The following is a 9,867-nucleotide window of genomic DNA, read 5'->3' on the forward strand; positions in this document are numbered from 1 at the left end:
GAATCAAATGGGGATAATAATAGTACTTACTGTATAGGATTGTTGTCTAGATGAATCGAGATAATGTTTTAACACAGTGCCTGGGCCATGATGGGTGTTAAATAGAAAGTTTCAGAAAACGGTAAGTTTATTGATTGAAGATCAACTTGAAAAGTACTTTGTTACACAAAGGAATTTTTAATGTAGCTGCAAAATATATATACCGTGTGAACCTATTTGCACACTTTCTGAGGTAATAACTGTTGGAACTCTTGAAACTTTCACAGGTTCAAGCAGAAAACAAGTGCTTGGGATGGGGGACAGAGGCAGGGTGGAGAATGCTCAGTAGGAGGTAGATTCTTACCCTCATCTTTGTGGTTAGGCGTTGGTCTCAAGGAAACATTGGTCCTAAGTACATCAATGCTGTTGTTTCTCCATAGTAAACAGATTTTTTTTTTCCTGTTGTTAAAATGATGGTAAAAAGTTGAATCTTAACAGGATTGACCTCAAAGCCCAGGTTCCTCTCTATAAAGCAAAACTGTTGCTATAGGAGTTAGTTTATATAATGACAGAAGTAGAAAGCACTGGTACTTACTCAGACTGGCTTTGCCCCTCAGGGGTCTGTTTAATTATAGGAGATGTGAGTCCAGTTATGTTAAGACTGTTTTCCACACACCAGAAAATTCACTTGAGAAACAATTAAATGAGCCCCCTTTTTCCTTCCCTTAAGACAACTGTGTTTTACAACATTTTGAAATACAGTAAATTTAAATACAGGGTTGGGCTTTATTTGAGAATGTTTGCTTGCTTTTCTAGTTCAGTGTTTCTAAATTCCAGTTTTACATGTGTCAGTAAGTGTAATTGTAGTTGTGCTATACATATGAACTGTTAGAAAGTCAAACCATAATTTCAACTGTTAGGAAATATGTCTTAAAACATTTCGCCAGTGTCACATTGAGTTAAGAAACTCCATTCCAGTGCCACATGGGACTGCAGATTCTCTTAGGGGTGAATTTGGTTAAAAGTATCCACATGACCAGTCAGAAAGGATAAGTCAGAAATTTACCACACAAAAGCCCCTGAAAATAAGTACTGAATGCACTGTAACTGGTAAAGTCCATTGGCCTGGTAAAAGCCATAATCAATATTGACCAAAACGTCATGTTTGCTTACTCAGGAGATACTCGCCTTTATGATGGTCACCTACCAACTGTTGCCTCATTTCACTGACCCTTAACCCACGTGTCTAGACCAGAGAACCTGAGAGCCAGGCCAGGTCTGAGCATTAGCCCCCTGGGCTGTCGGGGGAGGGGAGGCAGGGCAGTGCCAGCCAATCAGAAGCATAGTCAGTGCACATGAAACAATGAGCTTCTGATGAGGGTGTGGCCAGGAAAACGGCTTTTAGACAAAACTGTCGTTTTACTGGTCAGCTATCGGCAGACATGGCACTTCCGCAGTCTTGAGAATAATGCCACCCGGGCCCCTTTCCTGGCTTCTACTCTCCTGAAAGATCTAGTCCCTAATCTAGGCTCTGGCTTCCTCAGCCTTGGAGAAGGAGGAGGTATGTGGACCTGGGAGTCTCGGCAGCAAGACTGGCTGAGGGTGACCCTCTGGGAAGATGACAGGTGTTGGGAAGGCCTTGGGCTAGGAGTCAAGGTTCCACTTCTGTCTGTGTCTGTCTGAAGTGAGGTTAGAAGCTTGAGGGCATCAGTGTTGCCTGTGCTGTTTAGCCTGGATGTGCCATTGTTCTGACTTGTCTTTACCTCTCTCTTCTGCAACTTTTCACGTGATATCCCCTCATCAGCCATCAAATGGCAAATACCTACCCTGTGAAGGGGACGCTAGGAAGATGCTATGGAGGAAACACAGGTGTAGAACCCGATCTGTACAAGAGAAGCTTACAATGCAGAGGAAGACACACAGATCAATAGATAATTAAGGATATTTAAATAGGAAATAAGGCACATGAATTTATAGCTAAGTGCCTAAGAGCTCAGAGGAAAAGCTGTGTTGGCTGGAGTGGTCTGGCGAGGTTTCCTGAGCAGTAAGATGATTCCTTAAGATCACCTGCTTTTTTGGACTCATAAAACTTTATTTTACATATTAATGTAAAATTGGATGAAACTGAAATCTGTTGGAAATTTCTAGAAGAGCTATTTACAAAAACAATAATGGATATAATTGATCTTTAATTTCATGTTTACTTTTGGGTACTGCTGAGTTCTCTTTATGCAAAAAAATTGCCCACACTCCCTCATCCCGGAAACTCTGTTGGCACAACTTTGGGGCCTCGCTCACCTGCTTGCTCTTTCACTCTTTCAGGATCCTCATTCTTAGGTGCATCCATGTTTTCTCAGATCCCACTCTGTTCTTGCTCTGTCCTTGACTATGAATGAGTTGGCCAAATGATTGATGAGGGTACCATCAACATGCATTGAGAGTGCTCTAAAATTAAATATGTATTGTCTCTGGGAAAGATCCCCAAAGTGTTATAAAACATACAAATGGGTTATAGCATGGTACAGTAGAAAGCACATAGACTTCCAAATCTGAAGACCTAGCTTTCCAACCGTGTGACCTAATGGTTCTGAGCTTCAGGGTCTGTGTCTATGGGATGAACAGATAGCCATTCAGCCAGCATAGGCCGCCTCAGTGCTGTTTTGAGGATTAAATGAGGCAAACTAGGTAATATGCTTCACACAAAAAGGTCTTAATAAATTACAATTACCACGTGGAATGTGCCACATCACTATTTCCTGATGTTGTAGAATTTAAAGCAGAAGACTATCTTCTAAAATAGAAAACTTGTATTATCTTATGTGTGTTCCTAAGAAAAACTCTCAGGTACTCGCTTTAGAGGTCTTTGCCTCTTCAGCCCATAACAAATCATTTTGTTGTTCTAGTTTCCCATCTTCATTTGTCTTCATAATTTCCAAATGCATCTACTTTTCTTGCCTAGTAATCATAAGCTCAGAAGAAGCTGTCCAGGTTCTCAGGTCACCCTTTAAACCCATGGAATCAGCAATCGTTTAATTCACCTTTCCACTAATCACCTCGACAGCCTTACATTCAGGCAGATAGACAGCCTCCCACCAGGAAACCCAATACTTCCTAAGACCCCAGTTCAAACATTCTAAGTTTGCCTCCTAGTGACTGATAGCCATCGATCCTAGTCAATCCTAGAGAAAAATCGAACCCACTCTCCACACGGTGTTAAAACTAAAGCAAAACAGTCCATACTGTGCATGTGAGGAGGGTGTGGTATTGCGGAGACCGAAGTGGCTGCTAGTAGGGTTGCTAGATAAAATGCAATACTTGAGAGGGTATATTTATACTAAATTATTTATTTAAAATTCAAATTTAATTAGATGTCATATATTTTTATTTGCTAACTCTGGGAGTCTTGCAAGTGGTAGGCAAAGAGAACAAGTTGAGGTAGTGAGCAGGGCAGGAGAGGAAGAATGGAACTCTGCCCTGCTCAGTTCTGCTCAGTCCTGTCCCTGCTGTGGCCCCTCAGCATCTCTGTGGGAACTTCAGAGGATCATTTCCTACAGAAACTACTGTTTAAGGTCACGTGTTTGATAAGTTAGCTCCCCCCACCAAGGAAAAAAACAACTTTCCTTTCCCTCTTCAACCCTCCCTTGAGCCTTATTTTTGCTTAGCCAAATGCAATCCCTACTGGAGGGAGAAAGTAGGGGAGTTCTTTTGTTGAATGTGGGGGCCCACATTAGACCTTGCACCCCACATTAGACTTTGCACAGGGAACTTTGTCTCCTAACTTTCACATTTCAGTTCAAATATGTGAGGACAACTCCTGTTTTCACCTAAATGTCATCATGTCCTGACAACATTCCCAAACTCTCCCATCATTCTTTATGTTTGATAGTCAATGAACTTAAAATAAAACGAGCAGAACTAACACAGTGCTTTGGATCAGATTTGAACACTGCTTATGTGCCTTAATATTGCTGCAAAAGGGCCAATAAACATGAAACAGTGCTTAATTTCATTAGTACCACCAGGGAAACAAAACCAGAGACCGATCAAGATGGCTAAAATGGAAAAAGACTGACATTAGCAAGTGCTAGCTGGGATATAGGGCTCTGAATTCATATCTTGGTTTAAATTGGTACAACCTCTTGAGAAAACTGGCAGGCTCTACTGCAGTTCAATATCCTTTGCCCCAGCAATTCCACTCAGGTATGTGCCCAAGTGAAATGCATACATATGTTCACCAAAACACAGGTATAAGAAAGTTCTCTTTTTTCTTAAAGCTTAATGTATTTAAAATAAAAAATGCTTTAACTTATGATTATGGTGTTATTTCCTCAATTATCTCTTTCAATAAAGTAATTCTTGACATTCCCCCCCGCCCCTGAAACTGCAAAACAGCCCAGTGCTTTTTGTTTTGTCAGCTTTTTCTTATATGTTACCGTGTGCTCGTCACTTAGTCCTCACCAATCTGTGAGGCAGGTGTCATCATCACTTTACCGATGAGGAAACTGAGTCTCAGAGCAGTTCTTCACACAGTCAAAAACAGTATATATAGAGCTGGGGCTCAGTAGCCTCAAACCCTGTTTTTTTTCTCTCTTCATTAAGCTGCTTCCCTTAGCTCTGGTTCTTCATTTCATTTGGGCACAGAGCCATTTGTCCATCAACTTCCTCCTCTTCTCACCCATCCAGTGGAATGCACATTTGTGTAAGTGTTCACATTCATACACACAGTGCTGTGTTCTTCAGGTATATCATCATGAATTTCCTTACCGCCCATCCATGCTCTCTGCAGGATAGCCGATTGGGAAATGTGGTGAATAGTGGTAAAAGCGAACCAGCTTGTTGGAGTTTTAAGGACGTGTAAACTGTCAAACCAATGTAATTTCTTAGTTTTTCATACAAAGCATTTCATTTTTTACTTACATGTTGAAGTGTCCAATTCTTTGGGGTTTTTTTGTCTTAGTTTTGTGGTGATATTACCAAAAATATTGAGTTTACTTCATTTCCTGACTAATATTAAACAATTAGATGATTCCCTGCCTGGTATAGAAAAATAGATAATTTATTCAGCCTCCCAGTCACTCCTGAGCATCTCTTCTCTGCATCAGCTCTTCAGATGGACTGCTGACTGAGCCAACTGACAAGAATATGTTTCATACCTCAGAGATTCGTCAGAAATAGATTCTAGGAACAGGACACGGACTTTTTGCCTTCCTCACCATTTTGACATTTGTTCTCTATTTCAGTGCTTGTTACTATTCCAATATCACAAAAGTTCTGCCTAGCAACTCTGTCCTCTCAGGGTCTCTGTCCTCTTAGGGTTTCTGGTTGGGCCTCTGATGAGTCTCGAGTCCCGGGAGCGTGTTCCACGGCCCTGAAGAGACCAGATGTCTCCACAGGCGACTTAGCCACCAACCACCCTTGGAGCCTGATAACACTTCAAGAATGTTCTTAACAGCATTAATCCTGATACCCCAAGACTAGAAACAATTCGTGGGTCAGTAGTGGAATAGATACTTGGTTATAATGCAGTGGAGGAATATTCTACAGCACTGAAAATGAACAAGCATTGATGAATGCACAACAACATTGATGATGAGTGTCACAAACTCTAGAGAAAAAAACAAAGGAATATATACAGTATAATCCTATTTACATAACATTTAAAAAACAAAGTAGTCTATAGTGTTAGAAATCAGGACAGAAGTTACCTTTGGGAACAAGTGAGGTGGTGACGGGAGATGGCGTGAAGGAGCTTCTGTGGTGCTGGGAATGGTCTCATTTTTGAGATGAGTAGGGATGACATGGTTCTGTTCACTTTAAAAAATTCAAGCTATACACTTGTGGATTGTGCATTTTCTGCACATGTTATGCTTCAACATAAAAGATTTTTTAAAGATAGCATTGAATTTGCAGTAAATCTAGTTTTTCACACCATATGCTTATGTGTTTGATTTTAAATACAGCACTTTGCATTTATTCTTCTGAAATTTGATTATTTTAGTCAGTTAAGATATTTGGAGATCCTGACTGTGTCATTCAATACATTAGCTCTCCTTCCAGTTTTATCTTCGTTTTCATCCCAGGCATGACCAGGAAGAATAGTGGACAGTAGACAAACAAACCAATACCCTCCAGGTATGATTGTTAACCAGCCAACTACATTTCTATCACTCTTATAATTTTGTATCTTACCCACAAGGATATAAGAAATTTAGCTAAATGCCTTGTTAAAGTCAAGTTACAGACTCTGGCGCTGCGCTCTGCGGCGGGAGACTCGGAGGAGAAAGGGCAGCTGGAGGCGCCCAGATTGTGCGGAACCTTGGCGAGGCCAGGAACCGCGCTGCAGGCCAGGGGGCTGTCGCCGAGAAAGACCAGAGGGGATTTTAGCTTCTTAAAAAGGAAGCGGCAGGCTCCCGGCCAAGATGGCGGCGGAGGTGAACGGCTGATCTGCTGCCTCGCATGGCAGTTTTGGAAAAACAACTAAAAGATGGACTGGTGAGCGCGGCGACTCCTGCTCGCGTCTCCCCAGACCGGGCGGCGGCTCCTCTCAGCCAGCACCGCAGCCGGGGCCATGAGCTCGTGGGCGCCGCGGCAGCTGCTGTGGCGGCGACCGCGGACTCGGCGCAGCGGCTCTCGGTGAAGGAAGAGACCATCTTTCTGCGAGACTGGCCCACCCGCGTCACCGACCTGGCCCAGCTCCCCACTGAGATCCTCGGGGCCCCGGAGACCGCCAACACCGACTTAGAGGATTCTTAAGACTTCCTGTCTTACACTCAAGTCCTCTAGCCATTTTGAGAGAGGAGAACTAAGAAGGCAGCGAAGTCAAACAAAGGAACTTCGCGCACAGCAATTTCAAAGTTAAACAAAGGAACTTCGCCGCACACAGAGCGTCTGCCACCCAGAACCACAGGAGAACTGGCTGAATGGTGGATTTACAGCTAAGAGAGAAGAGGAAAGAGCGAACTCTGGAGAAGCTGAGGTGCGGAGGCGCGTGGGTCGGGGGAAGGGACTTGTGGCTTTTGTTCCAACCCTAGGGGAGATTAGCTCCCCAGACGCCTGCGGGAAGAGGCTGGACTCTCAGCCTTCCTGTCGGAGAGTGGGAGTGACTTCCTTGTGGAGGTGCGCCCAGCAATCAGTGTTTGCTGCGCTGGAGTGCGGAATGAGGGGGCTTGGAAACGTGGAAAACAGAAAAAGCAGACTTGCAGCCAGTGCGGCTCGCCTCGCCATGGCCTGGTGGCGCCCTGAGGCCCCGCCCCGCCCTGAGACCCGCCCCGCCCTGGGACCCGCCCCGCTCGTTTTGCAGACCCGCCCCGCACGTCTTGCAGGCACACCTGGGCTCCAAGCAACGGCTTTTGCATGTGGGTGGCCTGCCCTATGGCAGCTTGACCAGATAAACTGCGGTTCTAGTCGGACTGCTCTAGGGACGCTCAGACAGGAGGAGGAAACTGCAGTTTCTGCCGTAAGTCCTGCTGAGTGGTCTCAGGTAGTAGCTGACCTACACACCATTGGAGACCCAGAAACGAGGGCATCTAGTGGTCGGTGTGAGATAACACCAGATTTCAACCACTCGCATAAAGGACACATTCCAGAGGCAGAATCAATGAGCGCCAAAGCCTTGCTGCACCAAGACCCGGCCCATAAATCTGTCTCCTACACAGCAACTCTTCCTTTATAGACACAGAGGATCTGCACGGCCAATTGGCCTGGAGGACAATTCCTCCCAGCGACACCAACAACAATCAAGACTTAACTATACAAAGGAAGACCAAGACGGAGGCATAGGGCGGAAGCCTGATTGCTGCCCACCACAACAATTTTGAGTCTACGATGGGAGAGCGGAGCAGACACCATCCAGAACCACCGGAGGGCTGACTGAGCAGACGCTCTACAACTAGAATAAAAGAGAGGGATACTCGGGATGATGCTGATGCCGGCGACCCAAAGATCACACTTTAAGAACTACGGCTCAGACGACACAGTGGCGGCCTGGAACGTGCTCGGCGCAGTTCCCCCGGCGGTCTCCGGCTGAGGGGAAGGCCCCACTCTCTGCCGAGCACGGACAGACGAGCCCCTGGGAGTCATGGGGTGGGAGACCCCGCGCTTGCTGACCTCCGAGTCCTTCAAGAATCTCAACGCCCCGGAAGCGGCCAGGTGAGCACGCTCAGTGACTGGCCACCGCTGCAGACCCAAGGGCCGACGCAGCCACCCCGGACCAGCCCGCTGCCGCGCACCGGGCACACCGGAGCTTCGCCGAGCCCGCTGCCCAACGAGTTCTGCGGCGGCTGCCCTGGAGCTCTGAGAAAATGGCCGAAGGAATTACTGAGATGGAATTGACCAACAGGAAATGGGATCAAGAAGACGAAACCCCGCTGGGTCCTGGATCCGGGTGAAGCCGCGTGCCCCTGGGTCCGGGCGAGGCCATGCGCCCCTGGGTCCGGGTGAGGCTGAATCCTGGGTCTGGGCGAGGCCGTGCGCCCCTGGGTCCGGTTGAGGCTGAATCCTGGGTCTGGGCGAGGCCATGCGCCCCTGGATCCGGGTGAGCCCTGGGCCCCGGGTCCGGGCGAGGCCGTGCGCCCCTGGATCCGGGTGAGCCCTGGGCCCCGGGTCCGGGCGAGGCCGCGGGCCCCTGGATCCGGGTGAGCCCTGGGCCCCGGGTCCGGGCGAGGCCGCGGGCCCCTGGAGCCGGGTGAGCCCTGGGCCCCGGGTCCGGGCGAGGCCGCGGGCCCCTGGATCCGGGTGAGCCCTGGGCCCCGGGTCCGGGCGAGGCCGCGGGCCCCTGGATCCGGGTGAGCCTGGCCCCGGGTCCAGGTGAGGCCGTGGGCCCCTGGATCCGGGTGAAGCAGTGCCCCTGGGTCCAGCCGAGACCAAACCAGAGGGAGTCGGACCTGCATTACCACCATTGGTCCACCATCCAGAGCTGAGGGGTCAGTGCCGACATGTACTCATAGGGAACCGGTGGACATTGATATTGGGTCTCAAAAGAACTGTTGGTCCAGAAAGAAACTCACTACAGACTGATTCATTTGCCTGTCAGCATAACTATTATTGCTCGTCGCACATTCAATTCTTATAAGTATATCTATAGTGACACATGATTTCGCTCATCTAGGGGAAATGATGAACAACATAGACTGATGAACAAGAACAGAACCAGAAACAAGGAGGCATCGATCGGACTATCGGGCCTCAGAGGGAGGATAGGGGAGGGTGGGGGGAGGGGGGAGAGATCAACCAAAGGTCTTGTGTGCATGCATATGAGCCTAACCAATGCTTAAGTTCAACAGAGGGTTGGGGCATCCAAGGGGAGGGGTGTGGGATGGGAATGGGGGGATGAGGACAAATATGTGACACCTTAATCAATAAAGAAATTAAAAAAAAAAAAAGTCAAGTTACATAGCATTCTCTATTTAAAAGTGTAATAACCCTTCAAAAAAGGAAGTTAGGCTAATTTGCTCTTGGCTCTGAATCCATTTTGACCCCTTTTAACCAACCTCTTGTTGATCTAAGCGCTCACCTATTGTTGGGTATGGTAACGAGGCTGCTCACAGAGATTCCAGCTCTTTCCCACTGCTCACATGGTAGGCTAGCACTTCCACACCTACTTGAAATTAGACATGTCTGCATAACTTGCTTTGGTCAATGTCACGTGAGTGGCAGTGAAATATGTCACTTCTGGAAGAATACTTTAGGAATGAGTCTGCCCCACTGACTCTTTCCCCTCACTGTCTTGGCAGCCAGGATGTCCCAGGTTGGGTCCAAAAGTGAAGGCAACAATAGAGCAGAGCCTGAGCCAACCTGCAATGGGCACGTATCATGAGCAAAAGATGAACAAGGAATAAGCCTTTGTTATTTCAAGTCACTGGGATTTTGTAATTACTTGTTAATGAAGCA

This window comes from Cnephaeus nilssonii, assembly GCF_951640355.1.
Source record: "Cnephaeus nilssonii genome assembly, chromosome: 21".
Classification (NCBI taxonomy): Eukaryota; Metazoa; Chordata; class Mammalia; order Chiroptera; family Vespertilionidae; genus Cnephaeus; species Cnephaeus nilssonii.